The sequence below is a fragment of the Brienomyrus brachyistius genome, chromosome 1, assembly GCF_023856365.1.
Source record: "Brienomyrus brachyistius isolate T26 chromosome 1, BBRACH_0.4, whole genome shotgun sequence".
Lineage (NCBI taxonomy): Eukaryota > Metazoa > Chordata > Actinopteri > Osteoglossiformes > Mormyridae > Brienomyrus > Brienomyrus brachyistius.
In genome coordinates, this window is record NC_064533.1 from 42118825 (window position 1) to 42144126 (window position 25302).

General features: G+C 42.1%; 2 long non-coding RNA genes across 2 annotated transcripts; one reads left to right on the forward strand and one right to left on the reverse strand.

Annotated features, from left to right (window-relative positions):
• Positions 1-7018: 7018 nt before the first annotated feature.
• On the forward strand, positions 7019-9914 carry LOC125704157 (uncharacterized). The gene is made up of 6 exons (XR_007381039.1): positions 7019-7088; positions 7768-7900; positions 8000-8045; positions 8141-8519; positions 8836-9011; positions 9227-9914. It is a non-coding gene; the product is annotated as an uncharacterized LOC125704157 (long non-coding RNA).
• LOC125704194 (uncharacterized) lies at positions 9909-12912 on the reverse strand. Its single transcript, XR_007381052.1, has 5 exons — positions 12847-12912; positions 11693-11799; positions 11540-11599; positions 11253-11452; positions 9909-10646 (listed from the first exon to the last, which is right to left on the reverse strand). It is a non-coding gene; the product is annotated as an uncharacterized LOC125704194 (long non-coding RNA).
• Between the last annotated feature and the right edge of the window lie 12390 nt (positions 12913-25302).

Genomic DNA, 25302 nt, shown 5'->3' on the forward strand with positions numbered 1-25302 from the left:
ATTTAGACTGATTTGTGAGAAATGTTTGAGAGAAATGGTAATATTGTGTATCTGGAATGAATTGTAGATCTTTAAGTCCATCTCATGAAAAATGGGAGCAGAAACAAGAGTGTTGCGTTTATATTTTTGTTCAGTGTATATATGTTAAATTTCATCTGCCAGGTATCGGCCTAATCGCTAATTAACCTTTCATAGATCTAACCATGTTCCATAAACACTGCATGCTGGTATCATTATGCTTCACTTGTAGCTGAGGGATGACCTTACAAGCAGAGCTTAAACGTTCTTAAATTCAGCTGTCACTCAGATCCTGTTGTCAGGGCTACATAAACATTTGAATGACCTTACAGCTTTTGTCAAAGTCAGTGTAAACCATCCCTCTGCAAATGAAACCTCTTTACAGTTTTTTAATGTTGAAAAATTCAATATCCATCTATCCATAGTTTAAAATGTGGTACTGTACCATGATAGGATGCCACCTGTGCTATAAGTCCATTCATGAAGTGGAAGCAATTGGGAACAACAGCAACTCAGCCACAAAATCATAGGCTACGTAAAATCGCAGAGCAGGAGCAATGCATGCTGAGGCTCACAGTGTGCAGAAGTTGCCAACTGTATGCAGAGTCAAAAGCTACAGACCTCCAAACTTTGTGTGGCCTTCAGATTAGCTCAAAAAGAGTGCATAGAGAGCTTGAAGGAATGGGTTTCCATAAGAGATGTGTTCTCTGGAGAGACGAATCGCACTTCTCTGTCTGGCAATTTGATGGTAAAGTGTGGGATTGGCGGTTTCTAGGCGAACGGTATATGCTTTATTGCATCGTGCCAATTGTAAAGTTTGGTGGAGGGGGGATTATGGTGTAGAGTTGTTTTTCAGGGGTAGGGCCTGGCCCCTTAGTTCCAGTGAAAGGAACTTTTAATGCTGTAGCTTTCAAAGCCATTTTGGACAATTTCATACTCCCAACTTTGTGGAAACAGATTGAGGATGGCCCTTCCTGTTACAACATGACTGTGCACCAGCGCACAAAGCAAGGACCATAAGGACATGGATGAGCGAGTGTGGTGTGGAGGTACTTCACTAGCCTGCACAGAGCCCTGACCCTCAACCCGATAGAACACTTTTGGGATGAATTTGAGTGGAGACTGCAAGCCAGGCCTTCTTGTTCAACATCAGTTCCTGACCTCACAAATGCTCTCCTGGAAGAATGGTCAACAATTCTCATAAACACACTCCTAAACTTTGTGCCTTCCCAGAAGAATTCAAGCTATTATAGCTGCAAAGAGTGGGCCAACTCCATATTAAAGCCCATGTATTGGGGTGCAAGGCTGCAAGATTGGGGTGCCATTAAAGTTCATGTGTGTGTAAAGGCAGGTGTCCCAATACTTTTGGCAATATAGTGCCAAAAATCTTCCAGTCACTCCAGGATTGGGAAGGGAGCATGGAGCCTATCCCTTTCAGTACAGGGTACAAAGCAGGGGAACACCATGGATGGAATGCCAGGTCATAAATATTTATAATACATATTAATTCATATAACTCCGGTTTCCCCCCACAGCTCAAAAACATGCTGAGGCTAATTGGACTTGCTAAATTGCCCATAGTTGTGCATGTGTGCGTGAATGGTGTGTGTGTGTGCCCTGTGATGGGCTGCCCCCCCATCCTGGGTTGTTCCCTGCCTCATGCCCATTGCTTCCGGGATAGGCTCCGGACCCCCCGCGACCCAGTAGGATAAGCAGTTTGGAAAATGGATGGATGCATTCATTCATATATTCATGACTGAAAAATTGTCGAAGAACAGTAAAGCCAGTTAATAGTACAAGTGAACAGCATAGATTAATCCAGATCCAGGTCTCTGCATTCTTAGATTTTTCAGTGGTTGGAAAGTTCCAGTATTCACACCATTCCTGCTTTCCGTAATGATCTGCGCAGCTCTCGATTGTATGAGTAGTTCTAATGAAAGAATTTAATTGTTGCTCTATTATTGATTAGAATTTTATTAATATAAGTAGGGGTCAGCGGGCGGCATGGTGGTGCAGTGCTTAGCACTGTTGCCTCACACCTCTGGGACCCGGGTTCGAATCTCCGCCTGGGTCACATGTGTGTGGAGTTTGCATGTTCTCCCCATGTCGTCCTGGGGTTTCCTCCAGGTACTCCGGTTTCCCCCCACAGTCCAAAAACATGCTGAGGCTAATTGGACTTGCTAAATTGCCCGTAGGAATGCATGTGAGAGTGAATGGTGTGTGAGTGTGCCCTGAGATGGGCTGGCCCCCCATCCTGGGTTGTTCCCTGCTTCGTGCCCATTGCTTCCGGGATAGGCTCCGGACCCCCTGCGACCCAGTAGGATAAGCGGTTTGGAAAATGGATGGATGGATAATAATAATATGTCTAGCAGGGAAGCACGGGAGTCCAGGAAACGGAGAAAGAGGGGGTGTGGCACACAGGAGGATCGGACGAGCAGGGTGTGACAATAAGTATGTAATAATAATTGCTGCTATATAATCCATCCATCCATCCATTTTCCAAACCGCTTATCCTATTGGGTCGCGGGGGGTCCGGAGCCTATCCCGGAATCAATGGGCACGAGGCAGGGAACAACCCAGGATGGGGGGCCAGCCCATCGCAGGGCACACTCACACACCATTCACTCACACATGCACACCTACGGGCAATTCAGCAACTCCAATTAGCCTCAGCATGTTTTTGGACTGTGGGGGGAAACCGGAGTACCCGGAGGAAACCCCATGACGACACGGGGAGAACATGCAAACTCCGCACACATGTGACCCAGGCGGAGACTCGAACCCGGGTCCCAGAGGTGTGAGGCGACAGTGCTAACCACTGCACCACCATGCCGCCCCGCTACTATATAATATTAATGATATTATTTTCACTATTAATATTATATCGTATTATTATTGTTATCATTAACTATACATAACCTTACTCCATCCATCCATCCATCATCTCCCGCTTAATCCGAGGTTGGGTCGCGGGGGCAGCAGTCTCAGCAGAGAGGCCCAGACTTCCCTCTCCCCAGCCACTTCATCCAGCTCCTCTGGGGGGATCCCGAGGTGTTCCCAGGCCAGCCGAGAGACATAGTTCCTCCAGCATGTCCTGTGTCTTCCCCGGGGCCTCCTCCCAGTGGGACATGCCCAGAACACCTCACCAGAGAGGCGTCCAGGAGGCATCCTAATTAGATGCCCGAGCCACCTCATCTGGCTGCTCTCAATGCGGAGGAGCAGCGGTTCTACTCGGAGTCTCTCCCGAATGACCGAGATCCTCACCCTATCTCTAAGGGAGAGCCCAGCCACCCTGTGGAGGAAACCCATTTCGGCCACTTGCACTCGCGATCTCGTTCTTTCGGTCACTATCCACAGCTCGTGACCATAGGTGAGGGTAGGAACGTAGATCACCTGGTAAATCGAAGCTTTGCCTTTTGGCTCAGATCTTTCTTCACCATGACAGACCGATGCAGTGCCCTCATCACTGCTGACGTCGCACCGATCCGCCTGTCGATCTCCCGTTCCATCGTTCCCTCACTTGTGAACAAGACCCCGAGATACTTAAACTCCTCCACTTGGGAGAGGACCCAATCTCCAACCCGGAGAGAGCATTCTACCCTTTTCCAGCTGAGGACCATGGTCTCGGATTTGGAGGTGCTAATTCTCATCCCAACCGCTTCACACTCTTTGCGAACTATCCCAGTGAGAACCAAAGGTCATGGTCCGATGAAGCCAACAGAACCACATCATCTGCAAAGAGTAGATTCCTAATCCTGAGGTCACCAAATCAGACACCCTCAACGCCCTGGCTGCGCGTAGAAATTCTGCCCATAAATGTTATGAACAGAATCAGTGACAAAGGGCAGCCCTGGTGGAGTCCAACCCTAACCGAAAACGAGTTCAACTTATTGCCGGCAATGCAGATCAAGCTCTGACACCGGTCATACAGGGACTGAACAGCCCTTATAAGGAGGCCCGGCACCCCATACTCCCGGAGCACTCCCCACAGGGCTCCCAGAGGGAAATGGTCGAATGCCTGCTCCAAGTCCACAAAGCACATGTAAACTAGTTGGGCAAACTCCCATGAACCCTCCAAAGCCCTGCTGAGAATATAGAGCTGGTCCACTGTTCCATGGCCAGGGCAAAAACCACACTGCTCCTCCTGAATCAGAGGTTCGACAATCCGAGGGACCCTCCTCTCCAGGACCCCTGAATAGACCTTAGCAGGGAGGTTGAGAAGTGTGATCCCCCTATAGTTGGAGCACACCCTCCGGTCCCCCTTCTTAAAGAGGGGGGCAACCACTCTAGTGTTCCAGTCCAGAGGCACTGCCCCGGATGTCCACGTGATGCTGCAGATGCATGTCAACCAGGATAGCCCCGCAGCATCCAGAGCCTTGAAGAACTCTGGGCGTATCTCATCCACCCCCGGGGCCGGGCCACCGAGGAGCTTTTTAACCACCTCAGCAACCTCCACCCGAGAGATAGGGGAGTCCACCCCAGATTCTGCTTCCTCATTGGAATGTGTGTCGGTGGGGTTGAGGAGGTCTTCGAAGTACTCCTTCCACTGACCCAAAATGTCCCAAGTTAAGGTCAGCAGCATCAAATCCCCACCATGAACAGTGTTAATGCTGCACCACTTTTCCGCACTGAACCACCAGATGGTGGACCAGAATCTATTCAAAATCATCCAGAAGTTGTTCTCCATGGCCTCGCCAAATTCCTCCCACAGCCTCAGTGATCACCAAAGCCACCTTCCACTTGGCCCCCCGGTACTCGTCAGCTGCCTCTGGAGTCCCACAGGCCAAAAAAGCCTGATAGGGCTCCTTCTTCAGCTTGACGGTATCCCTCACCATCAGTGTCCACCAGTGGGTTCGGGGACTGCCTCCGCAACAGGCACCGATCACCTTATGGCCACAGCTCCTGTCAGCCACCTCCACAATGGAAGCGCAGAATGTGGCCCATTCTCACATGGGCGAAGTTCTGCCAGAGGTAGAAGTTGAAGCTCATTCTGACAGGGGATTCCGGCACACGTTCCCAGCAGACCCTCACTATATTCTTGGGCCTGCCAGGCCTGACCGGCTTCTTACCCCACCAGTGGAGCCAATCCACTACCAGTTGGTGATCAGTTGACAGCTCCGCTCCTCTCTACACCTGAGTGTCTAATACATACGGCCGCAAGTCCGATGACACGACCACAAAGTCAGTCATCGAACTGCAGCCTAGGGTGTCTTGGTGTTAAGTGCACATATGGACACCCTTATGCTTGAACATGGTGTTCATTATGGACAATCTATGACAAGCACAGAAGTCCAATAGCAAAGCACCGCTTGGGTTCAGATTGGGGGGGCATTCCTCCTAATCACACTACTCCAAGTCTCACTGTCATTGCCCACGTGAGCATTGAAGTCTCCCAGCAGAACAACGGAGTCCCCAGGAGGAATGCTCTCCAACACCCCTTCCAAGGACTCCAAAAGGGGTAGGTATTCTGAACTGCCGCTTGGCGCATAAACACAAACAACAGTCAGGACCCATGCCCCCACCCAAAGGCGAAGGGAGGCTACCCTCTTATCATCGCGGTAAACCCCAATGTAAAAGTGCCCAGCTAATGGGGGCAATAAGTATGCCCACCCCTGTTCAGCGCCTCTCCCCGCGAGTAACTCCAGAGTGGAAGAGGGTCCAACTCCCCTCAAGGAGACTGGTCCAGAGACCAAACCTTGCATCGAGGTGAGTCCGACTATATCTAGTCAGAACCTCACAACCTCGCGCACCTGCTCAGGCTCCTTCCCTGCCAAAGAGGTGACATTCCATGTCCCTAGAGCTAGCTTCTGCAGCCAAGGATTGGACTGCCAAGGTCCCCGCCTTCGGCCACTGCCCAACTCACACAGCAGCCGAATCCTTTAGCCCCTCCTACAGGTGGTGAGCCCATTGGAGGGGGGACCAACATGCCTTCTTTGGGCTGTTCCTGACCAGGCCCCATTGGTGTAGGCCTAGCCTCCAGGTGCTCGCCATCGAGCCCCACCCCCAGGCCTGGCTCCAGGAGGGGTGCCCGGTGACCCACGTCTGGGTGAGGGAAATCGTGGATCCATTATGTTTCTCTTCATAAGGTTGTCTAATGAGACGCACTTCATCTGGTTCCTCACCCAGGACATGTTTGCCTTGGGTGACCCTACCAAGGGCATAAAGCCCCAGACAACTTAGCTCCTGGGATCATTGGAACACACAAACCCTTCCACCACAATAAGGTGTCGGCTCCAAGGGAGGTGTTAATATGTCCTCTAAATTAAATGTAGTGTTGTCATCATGACTGGCAAGGAAGTATGAAAACAAAATATCAAAAACAAAAATTAAGCAGTGACATATTCACAGAGACATGCATTTTGAATTAATCTTGTTCATTTTGCTAAATGTCATATCAAAATTAGAATCATCGGTTAATTGCATTCATATGCATAGTTTAAATCTTCCATTAAATTAGTTAATCCAAATTCTTGGCTTAATAGGCACCATTTCACATCAAATGTCATTTCTCAACTGAATTGTGAAATTTTACACAAAAATTTATCATCTCAGCTCTGCTCCAGGACAAGCTGTCCCAGCTGGGCGTGCCAAACCTATGGAAGTAAATTAATGACTGTAATTTAATATGTGTATACAATTAAACATTGAACATTTCAACTGAAAACATTTTAAATGTAAATTCATTGCTTAAATATTCAGTACAAAAATATTCGGCTTCCAAAATTCAGTTCCAAAACATAGGTATTTTAAAGTGCATGTTTATAATTCAACCACATTAATTCAATTAATTTAAATTCGCCTCAAAATAAATTTCAAAAGAACAAATTCAGTTGAAAAAAATCCATATGTTTTATTTGCATCTTTATTATTTAAGCAGTGATATTCAGTCGTCTTATTTACGCTTTACAATATTCAGTCCCGTTATTTTCGCTGTTTCAAATACGCTGCCAGAATTTCAGCGGTTTAAAATACGGGCCGAAATTCAACCCTCTACATCCGGGACCAGCAGGGTGACTAATAGACTGCTGATCGAGTTCGCCTCAGGAACTGTGGTTAAAATGGAGCAAGCGGTAAGTACAAGTACTGATTGACTTGGCGGCAGATTTTCGTTGATTGTGTTATTTATGTTTCTTGTCGTTTACTGGTCAATACAATAACTTATTGTGCCCCCAACTAATAGGTTTTTATGTAAGTAATTCGCTAGCTGCATTAATTATCACCAAACTTATCTTGCTAACGTAAGATGCCTGCGGGAAACTACAAGGTCTGCTAGCTTGCAAGCTGGCCAGCTAGGTAGTTGGGATGGGATAGTAGTCAACTTGGGGACTGACAGATCCGCAATGTCGGCGATGACATCAGAAGGGACCTTAATAACACTTTTTGAAAGTATGATATGCATAATTAATTAAGGAAAAGACGGTGAAGATGAAACGGCTGGGCTGCAATGTTCATGAACATTCATATCGTCATCAGTGTATAATATCGTGCTAAACATTTGTTGTCTTAAATAATTAATAGTTATAATGCACTATTTATACAAATTCCATAAAGGTGTGAGTCAGTTGCTGGCGCCCTTATCATTAAAGCTGTTGCCAGAAGCTTTCATAACTGACTGTCGTTATAAATTTATCACGCGATTTAAACTTTAAGACTTTGCTATGGAAATATTAATACTTTTTTAATGTGTGGATTTTAATGTGTTCGATACATAGTTCGATACATTCATTGTAAGTATAGTTTTTCCTTTAGCAGTTGCTGTTGAACTATGTGCTGGAAAGACTCCACTCCCACTTGGAGCATGCAGTTGGGTGTTTGCCCCTTGACCTCTTGTCTCTAGTCCCAGAGCATTGATGCACATCGACACCAATCATAAATTGATTTGGTATGTTTGTTAGTATGGTCCTTAGTTATTCTATATTGGAAGCCTGTGTCAACAGTTGTGTATGTTTCTACTGTTTTTTTTTTCTTTGTGATATTTCAGTTACAATATAATCATCTTCGGAGGTGTAGATGGCTTTTCACGCAAGGTAATTGTCACGCTTAATTAGTGTTGGTTCCTATGTATGATGTGTTGGATCATCACCAGCTTGCCCTCTGTTTTATTTTTACTTTATTTACACAGATAATGTACCTGGGTGCTCCTTCTAATAACCTTGCTTCAACTACCCTGGATTTTTTTCAAGAATCTGTGGAAACATTCGGCTTCCCATTTAAGTACGCTTATTATGGTATGAATAAGGTTTTATGCTTAAAACATTTTAATACATAGACATACTTTTAAAACTTCAATTAAAAAATTACCACCCGAGTCTTTAATAACAAGCTTAAATTTCCACACTGGACTGTGAGCTTCAAAACTGTTCTATGCATGAACATTTTTTTTTTTATATTGTAGGGTACGAGGTGACCAGGGTAGTGAAAATGTGGATGTAGCTGATGTTTACAGTTCGTGGGACAGGAAGGGGCAGCTTTATTTCAGGGAAGAGCGTCCATAATCAGCAGTGAGTTAAGCTAGTCAAATTGTTTAATTCAGCATTTCTTAGTCCTGTTCTACAAAGTGAGATTTTTCAGTTTGTCCAGATAACTTAAAATAATTAACCTCCTCTTATTGGACAGTCTTGACTTTTGGCTAATTTTTACCGCTATTCATCCATCTCTACATGTAACCTGTCAGTGAGCTGGGTACTTTGCCTGATAATGTTAATTGACCAATTTTCTCCATCGAGAGGTTATGGGGAGATGTCTGGACATCAGTAACGAACGTATATTACGATGTTCTACACTCCCTGGAAGAAGCTGGCTACTTTGATATTTCAGACAGGATTCACCTCTTCTGTTGCCACTATGTGTTTCTTCCACGGCTTCAAAATGATCTGAATCTTTTTCGAAACACCTGGGACAATCACCCAATCCGCACAGAGGGCAACATGACCCCAAACCAGTTATGGACAATTGGAAGTATCCATCATCCTGTACTTGAACCTGACATAGAGGTATGCTGTATTTACTGCAGGCTTGACAGTATGAGCCAATTCTTTTGAGCAGGATATTTGTATATAGTTAAGTTAAATACTTAAAGATAGCATTATGTTAGAAATGTAACATTCATGGAGTTCAGTATAAATTGCTTTCTTAATTGTAAGTAGTCCTTCATAGTCAATGGATATATAATGATGAAAGAAGATCTAAAAGGATTTTCATTTTCTAGGGGTTGAACATTAACTGGAAAAGTAGTGGCCTGAGTCTTGATGTACACTCCAGTTTCGTCTTTCCTACAATTGAGTCTCCCTTGCGTGATGAACAAATGGCAGCACTACAAGAAACTGTAGACCCCAGAGCACCTTCACAGACCTTTGGTTGGGACATTTATTTAGCTGCGCTTCAGTTTTGCCAGTCAGTTCTCATACAGTAATTTTTTATTTTTTTTTGGTCTTTACTTAGTTTTGTATTATGTCTCACTTCATTTATGAAACTTGTCTTTTTACCAATTTCCATCAGTCAGTAGTGCTTGACCAGGCAATAGTTTAAGATTGGTCTTTTTGAAAAAAATAATACAATGTTTTATTTGAACTTTGCACATCCAGTGAGTACATTTTTTACTGTAATATAAACTGTACCTTATAGTGCTTTCTTTTTGACAACATATGACGATTCAGCTTCACTGTAGTGTTCCTTAGTAACAGTATGTATAATCAGGTCAATACAATAATATTAGTTTGTAAAATGTTTAAGGAATGATATAGTAACTTGCCATACAATAGTACAATAACAGCAACTCTAGTAGTACCACAAATACTAACAATAACTTACAGCACTGTAGTGCAACAGCACCACACAGTGCCATCAGTGCAAACTTAACATGTACCATACAGTCAAGCATTTAATCTGAACATTGAGACAATTTCCCTACGGGGATCAATAAAGTATCAATTATTATTATTATTATTATTATTATTACATATGACCATATTTGGAGGATCCAATGCACATCATCAAGACCTTTTTAAAGGACTGGAAATCTGTATAGTACCCTGGTAGCCTCAGGATACGAAAGTAGGTAGAGGATCTTGGGAGATCACCATTCATGACTTCCACTGTCAAATCTTCCCTTGCAATCTCCCAGCTGATCCAAAACTTTAAAAGGTTCTTTAGGTCCTTGCTGGATGCTGGCATTACATAAAATCATTCTTATTACACAATGAGATCTTACAGCACATTGTTTCCTCAGAGTTGTTTTGCTACATATGACTGCAAAAAACTGTCTATGGTCTTAATATAAATGGTACATGCTGATATTTAGTTTTGAAACAACCATGAGAAGCATCACTGAAGTGCTCATATTTATGCAGGAAGAGACATGAATCTGTTAGTACCATTGGGTTCCTTATAACTTGAAATTATGTAAAGTAGGCTTATGCTATGTAACAGAATAGACATGCATACTGTAGGTCACAAATACACTTGCTAAGACAAAGGATGACTAAGATTTCCTGATACTGCAAAGGACCTGTCTCAATGAATTGCTTCATGTACCCTGAGATCCATTCCACTGTATCAGGTGACCATTTGTTGTCATCATCATTGACATCGTCACAGTTTTTAGTCCAAGATACATGGGAAAGCACCATCTAAAGCAATAACAGAAATGAGTGCATGAGTCAGCTGTGGGCTTCCCATTACCAACAGCACAGCTGTAAGGCATTTGATGGTCTGTATCAAGGGAGAGGAATACAACTGTTCCATCCATCCATCCATCTTCCAAACCGCTTATTCTACTGGGTCGCGGGGGGTCCGGAGCCTATCCCGGAAGCAATGGGCACGAGGCAGGGAACCCAGGATGGGGGGCCAGCCCATCACAGGGCACACGCACACCTATGGGCAATGTAGCAAGTCCAATTAGCCTCAGCATGTTTTTGGACTGTGGGGGGAAACTGGACTACCCACGACGACATGGGGAGAACATGCAAACTCCACACACGTGACCCAGGCAGACACTCGAACCCAGGTGCCAGAGGTGTAAGGCAACAGTGCTAACCACTGCAGTTTTGGATACAGCTCAATAAGGATATCGCATAACTGTAAATGATAAAACAACTCAATGTTATTTATCCAGTTTCTACCACAAATGCTACTGCTGGTGTAAATGATGACTTATCAAGCTACTGAGAACTAACCTAAACATTCTGATTTATTTGGTCTAGTGGTTCAAGGTATTGGAATAGTAATTCCCTGACCTCTTGGTGTGTAATGCTTTCGTCCAAGGTGGCAGTTCTCCGTCCTAATCCTGCCTGAGCATGGAGCAGCTGTTCGGGACCTCGTTCATACTGGGTTGGCAGCAGGTGGAACATTAAATGGTTTTTGTTTACTGGGCACAGGAAACACTCCAGTAAAGCGCCGTTTTCCTCTCCGACTCAAAAACAATCCAGGAAACAACCTGTTCAAGAAAAATGAGTAACTGCCAGTACAGTTGTTCTTATAATGCCTCTGATGTTATAAATGCATAAAAGTGTTATAAATCCACCTTGTCATTTCTGTCTGGACAGATACCACTCTCTCAGTACGGCCATCTTGTCTATTCACTCTGCAGATATACATTAAAATGGAAATTCACAAAATTACTTAATATCTTTATTGATGTATTCTGACATTAAAAACAGAACACCTGAAATTTTACCTGACACTATCCTGACTGGTAGAAAGCCCTGCACTTCCTTGTCTTTGAGAATTTGACAGAAGAGACATAAGGTGTCTTGCCGACCTCAGTACTTCTTCATTGCCTCCCTTGTACCACAAACAACATGGTAAATTCAGATAATTTGACAAATTGACTAGAATCTCTTTCCTTGGTCACTGCAACAGGCAAAACCAAGACTCTGGCCTTACAGCTGTCATTTACTTCATACAGTTAAAGAAACAGGCTAGTCACAGCCTCAAACTGATTAACCTTTACAAAGTTTGTAAACTAATTCTAATTACTGCAATGCTAGTTCAGATTCTATCATACAAAATAAAAAAAAAAAAATCATACAAAAAACTTTGTCTTTATATAGCGTAACACAAAAAAAAATCACAGAAAGTATTTTTTGTTGCAAGGTTTTTTCATTGACTGTCTCTTGTAAACTACTCGTTCCAGTGAATGGGTTTTAGTAGGGCTGGGCATATGCTCTAAAAAATATCACAATATTTTCTGAGATTTTCACCATGGCCATATTATAAAATGCATATATTGAAAACAATGAAATATGACAGGTGGTTTCAAGGTTTTCTGATTATGATAACCAAATAATATTGATAATATATATGGCACTCGTGACTGGTTTAGCAACTGACTCAATTTGTATAAACAGTGCAATATGACTATTAATTATGTAAGACAACAAATGTTTAGCACGATATTATACACTGATGACGATATGAATGTTCATGAACACGACGCGATATTTCACAGCCCAGCCGTGTCGGATGCCGTTTCATCTGCACCGTCTTTTCATTAATTAATATGCATATCATAATTCCAAAAAGTGTTATTAAGGTCCATTCTGGTGTCATCGTCGACATCGTGGATCTGTCAGTCCCCAAGTCGACTACTATCCCATCCCAACTACCTAGCTGGCCAGCTTGCAAGCTAGCAGACCTTGTAGTTGCCCGCAGGCATCTTACGTTAGCAAGATAAGTTTGGTGATAATTAATGCAGCTAGCGAATTACTTACATAAAAACCTATTAGTTGGGGGCACAATAAGTTATTGTATTGACCAGTAAACGACAAGAAACATAAATAACACAATCAACGAAAATCTGCCGCCAAGTCAATCAGTACTTGCACTTACCGCTTACTCCATTTTAACCACAGTTCCCGAGGCGAACTCGATCGGCAGTCTATTAGTCACCCTGCTGGTCCCGGATGTAGAGGGTTGAATTTCGGACCGTATTTTAAACCGCTGAAATTCTGGCAGCGCATTTGAAACAGCGAAAATAACGGGACTGAATATTGTAAAGCGTAAATAAGACGACTGAATATTACTGCTTGAATAATAAAGATGCAAATAAAACATGGATTTTTTTCAACTGAATTTGTTCTTTTGAAATTTATTTTGAGGCGAAATTAAATTAATTGAATTCATGTGGTTGAATTATAAACATGCACTTTAAAATACCTATGTTTTGGAACTGAATTTTGGAAGCCGAATATTTTTGTACTGAATATTTAAGCAATGAAATTACAATTGAAATGTTTTCAGTTGAAATGTTCAATGTTTAATTGTATACACAAATTACAGGCCCCAAAAATTCAAAGGCTCATTAATGCAATGCGTTTTTATTTGATGTGTAATTCAACATGTTTTTTTTTCATCAACGACTTTTGTCATTAATTTACTTCCATACGAACCCCACCTGCAGGTGGATCACCTACTTTCTATCCAACAGGAAGCAGCATGTTAAGCTGGGGAAGCACATCTCCGACCACCTGACCATAAGCACTGGTTCCCCAAAAGGCTGTGTCGTGTTGCCCCTGTTGTTCTCCCTATTTAGTAACAGCTGCACTTCCAGTCATGAGTCCGTCAAGCTATGACACCACCCTAATTCAACTCATCTCTGGTGGGGACAAATCCATCTACAGGAGGGAAATTCAACTTTTGGTGACCTAGTGCAGGTGACCTAATCTGGAGCTCAATGCTCTATAGACGGTGGAAATGGTAGTGAACTTTAGGCACAACCCAGACAAACCCCCCCCCCCTCTGGATAACCATTCATGAATCTCTGGTCAACACAGATGGGAGCTGACCTCAGATGGGTGCTGAACATTAGCTCCCTCATCAAAAATGGATGTGCTTTCTACAAGAAGTTCAGTCTGCCAAGGTCAATGATGGTGTATTTTAACACAGCCATCACTGAGTTCATCCTCATCTACTCTAATAGCATCTGGAATATGCCACTGCCAAGGACAAGGACAGACTGTGGCATATCATACTCTTTACAGAACGTGATTCGCTGCAATCTGCTTACAAGACCTATATGCCTCTAGAACCTGACACAAACAAGAAAGTTCATGGCTGACCCCACCCATCCTGGACATGTAATGTTAAAAAAATACACCCTCCAGCAAGAGACTGAGGACTATCAAAACCAGAAGTACGCACTACAAAAACAGCTTCTTCCTTTCAGCAGTTGAACTCATCAACAAGCCCGCTGACCCCTGCTGACACAGTTCCTGCCTCTGCCACTCCCCCACTCACTTTGCACCCATCTTCGTACATTTTTTTTCTCTACAGGTTGTAAAATAGTTTCATTTTTTATACTCTATAAATCCATACTTCTGTTCCCTTACCATCCTTATAATTACTGTTAATATATTGTACAGCTTGCACTGTCCACTATTTTTATTCCTATATTTCTCAATTTTATTTCTATTGATCTGTTTTGCTTCATTTATGCGCTTTGCTCTTATATGTTGTTTGTGAATGTAAGCATTAATACTGGCAAAAGAAATTCCATTTACATGCCAATAAATACCTGGCCAATAAAATGAATTCTTATTCTGATTCATTTGCAGTAATATGTCAGCCAGACTTTGCATATTAGGCTAATGTGAAAAATATTAGTTGGTACAATGGGCAGAGCTTAAATTTGGCTCCGCTTCTGATGTCATAAGTGGGAGGGGGCATATCCCTTATTCTGATTGGTCGAGGGTTTATCTCCATATACCATACATGCTTATGCAACGTGTTGCCGATAGGGGGCCAGATGGTTTTGGAGATAAGAGTTGCCATTAAACTTTAATAGAATAAAAATACATTACATGTATTTATTTATGTGTTATTTTTAATTGTGTTTTTAAGGAATAATAAAAGATATGGCAGGATAAATGTAAGATACACGTCCAGCGGGGGTCAGTCCGGCCGTAGCCATGTGTTGTTAGGAGTAGGCACAAGTACCATGGTGAATTTTAAAATTAGAAAGCACCAAAATGTTAAAAAAGAAAAACTTTAGCGTTATTTTAAAGAAAAGAAAAGCAGAAGGAATTTAAACTAGTACAAACATGCCCGAAAGAAGCAGAAGAGCAAATGCTTAAAGAAGTTTAAAGAGTTTAAAGAAGCAAAAGCAATTAATAGCCCCCTATAGGCAACACATTGCATAAGCATGTATGGTATATGGCGGTAAACCCTCCACCAATCAGTATGAGGGATACGCCCCCATCCCGCTTATGAGGTCAGAAGCGGAGCCAAATTTAAGCTCCGCCCATTGTACAACTAATTTTTTTTTCTGTGTTTGAGGAAGGAAACTTTCCTAGAAGATGAATCTACTGACAGATGTTGTTGCTGATATGTTGCTGCTGTTACTCCTGTTCAGTAAAAAAATCCCATTCAGCTACAATGAAAAGGCCCGTAGCTCTATGTCATGGCACACTGTTGTCTTTTTCTCCCATTCCTGTTTTTTTTTTCATCCCTTTGCTATCACAACTCCATACATTTTGTAGATGGATATTGTAAAGTACTTTACTTAACTGTAAATATATAACAATAATGAGTTGACTGGGTTCCTTATGTTGTATGTATCCGTACTCAGTCAGAGCTGACATTTAGATGATGAAGCTACCCTTTTGTACCATAGAATAACCACTGGCAAATCAGCATGCATGGTACACTCTGAACAAATGCTACTACCTCAAATTAGCTACATAAACATCCCATTTTTCTTTTAAGGCTTTTTCTCCAAAACTGGTAGAGTTGATTAAATCAGAATAACAAAACAAAATGAAATTACACACCTTTCTGGTAAACTAGTGTCAGAAGGGAGGGCACTGGAATGAAATGAAATGAAAAAAAGATGGCGAAAGGAACCTGGCACTGAGAGGGCATGGGGTGATAGGTGACAGGGAGAGAAAAAAAGCACATCAGTGTTTAGTGATTTTTATAATTATGGGTAAAATGACGAGACATTGCTGATTTCACTCCCATGCAGCTTACAACTTGGTACGTAATATCAGTCATTACAATAACCCCTCATAATGATAATCTTAAACTGTTAAGCTGAATAGTTTAGTGAGTTTTGACATGCTACTTTTAATTTAATAATGAAATGATCTAACTACGACGTTATTATGAAAAAGTGATTGCAGCTGATATTATATTGATAGCAAAATTTATATTCAGTTATTTGGCCCATAGCTTTTATGCAATATTTATTTTTATCAGTCTGGCTATACAGCAACATCCAAATGTTAATATTTAAAGGAATTATACAAATGAAAACTGAATGAAAACAGGCCTTAAGAAATTCGAGTAAAGCTATTACAGAATACAAAATGTCCAATGTACTTTATTCAACATGGGTTTGTTAGGACCCCTATTGGCTTGAGATATAATGCTTTCAAAGTTATACAAAAGCTTTTCCTAAGTCAGGCAAAAAGAAAGTCAAATGTAGATCTGGAAATTTGAATAAGATGATTTTCTCATACATATCAAAGTCAGGATACTAATAAGCCATCACCTCCTTTCATGGTGTTGGGATGAATCCTCTAAGCAGATAAGGTGATGTACTTCTGCTCCTTTCACATTACCCTTGACAGTTCAGGAAAGACTTTATTCTACCACTTCTGGACAATGTATTCTGTAACCTGCTAGCTGCGGAAGAATCCTCTCCTAAATGATAATGAAGATGGAACCTTATCTACAGAATCACATTTGAAAGAATACAAAGCTGCTTATTTTCCCACAGTGAAAAGCAGTGTGATATCCTAATGGTGTTGATAATAAAAACAAACATTATATTATAATGTAGTATGTAAATAAAGCAATACCTGTATTACCCTTTGCTGTCAGGGAACATTTTTGTCCTTTGGTAAAGTGCTGTCCACAATATGTTTCTCTTGATCTGACTTCGAGCTCATTTGCAAACCACATCAGATAGCACCTGTTCTCTTTGCATTTACAGCAGGTTGTCAAATTACAAACAAAACAATGTCATCTGCTTATGGAAACAATACTGTGAGAAATGCATCTCATCAGCTTGATGATAACTTGTATAGTAAAAAGGAAACCTACTCCACTCATCACTGGACTACATATGCTTAGATGTTTATAACTATTCTCTGTAAACTTCACAATCAACAGCATCCTCAGTGTCTACATATGCACACAAGGACTACCCCTCAGCCTCTGCTGTGATGACCAGGGCTCAGATTCCTGCCATTCAAAAGCATAAAATTAACAGGAGTGCCAGGTAGTTTAAAGGGCCCCTATTAAATAACAACCTTAGCTTCTTAGTTTACTAGCTGCTAATTAGGCCCTGTGCATTAATATGCCCACACACTCACACAGGGTCTAAATACAATTTAAATATTAGGACAATATTTAGTTCTTAAGAAATATCAACATATCAATATTAAATCTTCTTTCAAATTATATCTGCAAAAATAAGAAACAAATTCACTTATTAATTTCAAGATGGCGCTGCGAATGGTAGCCTCAGTACAGTGCTCTCTGGCATTGCCTGTTTTTGTTAACTTTCTGTGTGTCTGCATGTTTTCCCTGGTTTTTACTGATTCGGACAGTTTCTGGGACATCCTCATTGGTGGAGCAGCTGCTCTGTATGGGACCTGGTGGTGACGACGTGGGAAGCACATGGGTGTGCTGGTGAAGCTCCAGCAGTGGGGGTTTTGAACATCGATCACGTTAATTCATCTGGAGAACCTCCGGTCCTTACCCAACAAAGTGGACAAGCTGCTTCTCCTCAACAGGATGAACATGGACTTTGCACATTCTGCTGCCCTGTGCTTCACTGAAACTTGGCTTAGTGTATCGATTTCAGATGCTGGTTTGTATTTGCTGGGCTTCCATCTACACCACACAGATCATGGAACGGAGCTTTTGGGAAAAATGAAAGCCTGTGGAATTTGCACATTTTACACTTTTCATAAACTGCAAACCCTTTTATGAGTTTTGATCTTTCATCCTGGTCGGAGTTTACATTCCACCGCAGGCTAACGTGTGCGACGCACTGCAAAGTATGCCCAACCAGATAACCAGTCTGGAACATAAACACTGCTCATCATTCTCTGGGATTTTAACAGAGTAAAATTAAATCACGAACTTCCAAAATGCAGGCAGCACATCACCTGTCCCAGCAGGGATAATAACATACTGGACCACTGTTCAATATACTTATCGCTCTGCTCCCCGGGCAGCTTTAGGACACTGATCATTGCCTGGTTCTTATCTTATTCCAGTCTACAGGCAAAAACTAAAAACTGCTAAGCTTGTAAAACTGTGAAGAAATGAACCAGGGAGGCAAAGCAGGAACTGCAGGAATGCCTTGAATGCACCAACTGGAATGTTTTTGAAGCCATATCTGATAACCAGGACGAACTGACAGACACTGTGGCATCTTGCATCAGCTTCTGTGAGGATGTGTGTGTGCCCACCAAGACCTTCTGCACACACAACAACAACAAGCTGTGGTTTTCAGCCAGACTCAGACAGCTTCATCTGGATAAAGATGATGCCTATAGAAGTGGGAACAGGGCTCTGTGCAGGCAGGCCAGAAACACACTGAGTGACTAAAAGAAGGTACTCTGAAAAGCTGAAAAACAAGTTTTCAGCCAGCGATCCTGTGTCAGTGTGGAGAGGTCTGCAAGACATCACTAATTACAGAAGACTATCCCCCCGCTGGGGCAAACAAAGACCTGGCAAAGACCTCAACAACTACTATTTCAGGTTTGAGAATGACAAATTCACACCCCTCACCCACTCCAGCCCAACGACAATGACAACCATCACACCTCACACCCCCCCCCCACCATCCCCCTGAAGAACTCAGGTCCCAGGAATTCAGGACCCACTGAAAATATGTGAAGAGGATGTAAGCCAGCTCTTCCAGAGACAGAAAATCAGGAAGGCACCAGGCTCAGATGGCATTCCTCCCTTCTGCGTGCAAACCTGTGCTGACCAGCTGGCTCCAGTCTTCACTCAGATCTTCAACAGATCCCTGGAGCTGTGTAAAGTTCCCATCTGCTTCAAATGCTCCACTATAAACCCTCCATCACTGGACTGAATGACTACAGAACTGTCACTGTGACATAGGTGGTTATGAAGTCCTTTGAACATCTATCACAGGACCCCTGCTGGACCCCCTGCAGTTTGCCTATTGGGCAAACAGGTCAGTGGATGATTCAGTGAACATGGGACTGCACTACATCCTGCAACACCTCGACTGCCCAGGGACATATGCAAGGATCGTGTTTGTGGACTTTAGTTTGGCTTTCAACACCATTGTCCCAGAAATCCTCTCCTCCACATTCTCCCAACTGAACATATCTCCTACTATCTGTCAGTGGATCACCAGCTTCTTGACTGACAGGGAACAACAAGTGAGGCTGGTGGAAATTACCTCTGATGTACAGACCATCAGCACTGGTCCTCCTCAGGGTTGTGTTCTATCCCCCCTGCTCTTCTCCCTCTACACCCACGACTGCACCTCCATGGACCCAGCTGAAGTTTGTGGACAACACCACAGTCATCAGACTAAAGCAAGATGGTAATGACTCTGCATATCGGCGGGAGGTTTAGCAGCTGGTACTTTGGTGCAGCTAGAATAACCTGGAGCTGAACACGCTCAAGATCATGGAGATGACAGTGGACTTTAGGAAACACCCTTCAACACTGGTCCCCCTCACCATACACAGCTCCCTTGTGTCACTGGTGCAGACTTTCAAATTCCTGTGTACTACCAATTCCCAAGACCTGAAGTGGGAGAGCAGTATCTCCTCCATCTTCAAAAAGGCACAGCAGAGGATATAATTCCTGTGACAACTGAGGAAGTATGATCTCCCACAGGAACGGCTGATCTAGCTCTACTCAGCAGTTATGGAGTCTGTCCAGTGCTCCTTCATCACAATCTGGTTTGAAGCAGCAACCAAACAGGACAGGAACAGACTGCAATGGACAATTAGGACAGCAGAACGTATCATTGGTGCCCCCCTGCCCTCTCTCCAGGACTTTAACAGTTCGAGAACCAGAAAAAGGGTAGAGAAAATCGTCATTGACCCATCACACCCTGTACAGTGTCCTTGAACTCCTCCCCTCTAGCAGATGATTGAGAAATCTGCAGACCAGGAGCAGTCATCATAGGAATAGTTTCTTCCCTCAAACCATCACCCTTACAAACATCTGACTTGCAACACCAACCTATACCTGTTTACCTGACTGCTATACCCTGCTCCACTCACAACACCCCACTGAACTGGATCAAAGGCATACCATACACTTTGCACCTTGCATGTTGTTTGTACTTCATGTACATTTCTCTGTCTGTAGATAAGATGTCCTTTATACTGAATTTAATCTATACTTGTTTGATCTATTGTACTATAATTTACCAGAGAGACACCAACTGCCGGAAACAAATTCCTTGTGTGTGCCATCCACAATAAACCTGATTCTGATTGAGCCTGATTAACAAAAAACACTGAGATGCCAAATCCTACTCAGGAAAAAGTTGGGACACCCTATGCCTTAAAAGATAGTATTACCCCCTTTGGCTGAAGTAACCCCAGTGAGAAATTTCCTTTAACCAGCTATTGATCTCAGACATCGACTGGCAGAAAGTTTTCGATGCAGAGTACATTAAGTTGTGTGATGTTTGAAGGGTATCTTGCGTTCACAACCAATCAACTGTGGCAAGAGCTTTCTGTGTGTCCCATGATGGCATTTAAGGAAATTTCAAGACTTCTTTCAGAATCTTGTTGTCTGCCCTTGGGTTGAACTTGCTAGGACAGCCTGACCTGATCATGTTGGTGTCATGACGTGGTCGGAGAAGGATGACCCAAATATGGGCTGTCAGCAAGTTATTGAGGGCAAACAGGCAGGGCAGCTCATGCAGACAGAGTACAATGACTGAACAGGGAGCACAGGACTGAGAGACGCTAGTATACATGACTAACAGAGGAGTAAATGCAAAGCAGCTGTGGCTGGTTAACACTGTGGTGTCTAGGGTTAGGGAACACACTTTCACTGACTGGGGCATGGTCATACATTTCATTCAATATCATAAACTTAATTCATGGCAAAAAAAAATATTTCTTATTTATAGTTGTTTTGGCATTACACTCAGCTTAATTTTAATGTACTTTGTAAATATGTCAGATTTATGTTACATTTGTAATTTGACATCAAAATATAGATATTGCAAAATGCAGTTTGGAACACTTACAGAGGCATTTAAAAAGTACATAGTAAGCAATGGAGGCAGTTTGTTATGATCCCAGATATCTGATCACCAAAGTGTAGATGCAACATTCAGTTGCAGTAAATAAATAAGAAAAACCTAACCCATGTCACTATTCCTGGCCTCCTTTCATTGAATATGTAGCAACTTTCATGTGTATGTATGAGCCATTCACACCTGGCCACACCCCCCCTTTATGGCGCTGATGGGGATGTATCTGGATCGCATTTTACGGTTGCATTGTTTATCAAATTACCATGCGAATGCAATTTGAATATGCACTAGCAGCTATTTAGAATGCGAATAGCGATCTTCAGATGAAGGCGGCACTACACACTCCCAATGCAGGTAAAACAAAGTAAGGTGACATGGTTTCATTTTGCCGATTTAACCTAATTTTAAAAACTTTAATACTTCCGACAATGGACGTTTTTAGTCAGCGGTTTTCTCATGTTTCTACAATAAGATTTCAGCAAGTTATGAACTGAAATGTATGAGAAAGATAGGACAAGAGGTAATACTAATAAGCTTGAGGTGCTTGCCATGATTAGCAGCCATTCCCAAGAGAAACGCAGGCAGCAGACAAACAGGCCGGGGCTGGACGTGACAGTTGGCAGTTGTTTTAAATGTTCTCCAACTGTTAATTATTCTCCAGACTGTGGAATGGCTGATTCCAAACTCTCTTGAGATCTTTTAATATCCTGTGGAAGTAAAATTGAATATATAGGCCCGGGAGGTTGGCATATTGGATCTGTTATGTCTTAGGCAAGAAGAGATTGTTTTGAATACTGTGTGATCTCGCTTCGTGATAGCTGCCTGTAGTAAGTTCCGCAGACCCTGAGGAAAGCTCGGACCTTGGAGAGGCAGACAGCGGAACAAAAGGGGGGGAGAAACCACCTGCAGGAAGAGATTCGAAGCTGCCCCAACTGGTGCACAGCCAGTTATAGCTTTATAAAATAGTTGCGGCAGACAATATATAGCATGCTATGCGGTAGTGCAAATGTATAAGTAATTGTTAATCATATTAATCATGTTAACCATGTATTTGCAGTGATTCAATATCATGTAATCAATATCTATATTCATATCTCAAGTAGGAGCCTAACAGTCGCGACATGTTCTGGTAAACTGAGCAAAATGGGTGGATTTTACCTTGTTGCCAAGGTGAACCAATAGAGCAGGAGAACTGTGTTTGTTATACATTTGAGCTCGGTTTGTTGGTGTTTTGTGACCAATTAGGATTTAGACACCCTTATTGGGAATTGGGGGTTATGGTTTATCAGCTGGTTGCTCTGTGTGCTCCGTGTGACTTGGTACCAAGTGCCAGAGTGTGACGGGAGCGCTTTGCTGAATTGCTAGAATAAAAGAGATTTCATTTACTCACCAAACTGAGAGGTCCAGACTTTTCTAAGTGTTATCAGAGAGGTTAATTTAAAATTTTTCTACCACAATCCCTTCCCAGACTAGTATGCATCTAGAATCTTCTTTTTGAAGGCCTCAGAGAGCTCTTTGGATCTCACCATGTTGATACCACATTCTTCAACAATCAAGAGCAAGAATTAAATATCTGTGTTTTAAGTAAGACAGGCTCCACCAAAAACCTCTGTAACAGCATTCTAATCATTTTCACCCGATGTGGCGCACCTGAATCTAATTCTGGGCATTTTAAATAGGAGTGTATGTGAGGGCGTCCTAACTTTTTCCTGGCATCTTACTTAATTTCACTTGTTGAATAAGTGAATTTGTTTTGCGCTGCTTGAAAAGTCTTTATATATCGAGTCTAGCAAACTTGATCGGCAAGTCTCTCATTGGCTTCCACCAAATGGTAAAAAAAAAAACAGGGTGCATTTTTCACGCAATCCGAGCAGGACCTTTTATTAGAGGGGTATGATTTTCTGTGGTTTTTTTTCTTCTCTCTCCCTTTCTCTATCTCCCTTCTTCTCTGTTTTCTTCCTTCTCTCTCCCTCTCTCTCCCTCTCCTCTTGAGGAAATAAATAAAAGTAAATGAATAGAAATAAAGCAGTCCTCCGCGGAGGGTGCGTGGTGGAGGGAGAAAGAGGGGTATGATGAATTCAAAGATTTAATATGTAGGAAAGGAAACACATCAAAAGCGGCCCAAAGCAGAAACGACGGCTGGCAAAAAGTGTCTGACAAATTAAATGTGTAAGTAGTTTTTAGTTACTGAATTTATCACTTGAATGTTTCATCATGTTTCCAATGTTTATTATTTTATTGCAATGATTACAGATCAAATACAAGCATAATCATGCAGGACATGGGAACAAGTTAAAGTGAAGTACGAAAAATATACTTCAAACTGGTGAAAACACATTTCATTCATATATATATATATATATATATATATATATATATATATATATAATTTGTGTGTGTGTGTATATGAAATGTAGGAAATCTTTAATATTTATAAAACATTCATTTTGAAGCTAAGAAGAAATAAGACAAAACCTTTGGAAATCCTGGGTAATAAGAATATTGTTTTTTTAAATTCTTCATAGAACTTTAATTTTATTGTGTATACATTACCTGCAAAAGGATAAAATGCCTCTTTAATTGCCTGCACTCGCAGGTGTCAGGGAAAAATAATTGCGAATTGCTTGGCAAACTGTACCCTTTGATATATTTTCCGCAACACCTACAGTATACAAAAAAGTGCCGCTACTAAATATCTCAAGGCAATACACATTGTCTCTGTGGCTGTGAGAGCTCGACTTCGCCTAGTTGGACTTCTACTATATGGAGCTATTAAATCTTTAAGATATAATATTCCATCTTGGCTGAAGCGGTATCTTTCAAAAAGAATATCATCCGGCAACAATAAAGGACAAACACGGAGACCTAAGGAATGCAAGTGCGTCCAATCACATCGATCCAGGTTTTATATAAAGAGTAAGTCTAATCCACTTCTTTGCTGTTACAGCTATTCGGTTCGCCCACCTCCTCCCCTCCACCACCTTTGGCTGCCTATCCTGGCCTGAGGTTGGCTCTTTCGTCTCCTGCCTGGTCGCCCAGCCAGATTTGTCGGCTTCAGAGTCGATGGAACCAACGACCAAGAGACGTCATTTTTTAACTTGTTTAATCAAATAAACACTTGTGTCAACTATCTATTGAGGACTCCTTGGTTGAAATTCCCTTCATATTATTTGTGAACCGATTGCAATTAGTCACTCATACATGAATGCCGAGGTCGTGACTGAACAGATTTCCATGCACGGACCCTGATTAAGTGTGTGAGCTAATCCTTGTTTACATAGAACAAACCTGCTTCATGCAGGTATGAGGATTTGGATGTGCTGCTGTGACAGCACATCCAGCAAGAGTTTCGAAAAACCGACAGGTCCAGGATCATGCCAAATCGTCAACAATTACATTCGGCTAAATGAGTAATCCATGTATGAAAAATACCCCCCTCCAGATTTAATAATGATAAGTTGATATTTCGTAATGAAGAACTAAGTATTTAATGGAGTGTCCTAATTTCTTCATACAGTATGACTCTGTCTGCTGTATTTCCCCTGCTCTGCATAGGGCAGACGATTGAATGTGAAATCTTTATCACATCTGTCACCCTGCACATCTTATGAAAAATGCATTGACATATTTAATAAAACTCAAAACTGCCTTTAACACACTGATGCTTTAAGTGTCTGTCACTACATATTTTCATTCTAAGATAATGAAATCTCATTGAATGTAATATACAGTGTATAATGTACATGTGTAGAACATTATACTATATAAAAAAAACAATAAATTGATACATTGTACTCTCACAACGTCCGCACATCCTCTTGCTGTCCTTGGCTAGTGCAACTATAACAAACCAATAGATGATCTTTGATGAGAAGATAATGAACCAGTAGATTGATTTGGTGAGCCTGTAGTAGGCTGACACATCGATCTCGGTATGAGGGTAACAAATTGATAAATGTATCTTGGTAATAACATGACTGAGTATGCCACCTCTCCTCTCGCCTCTTCCATTGCGAGGTCAATTAGCCTTTTTTCCAGCTTAAAAAAAACTGTCACTGTAGTATTCA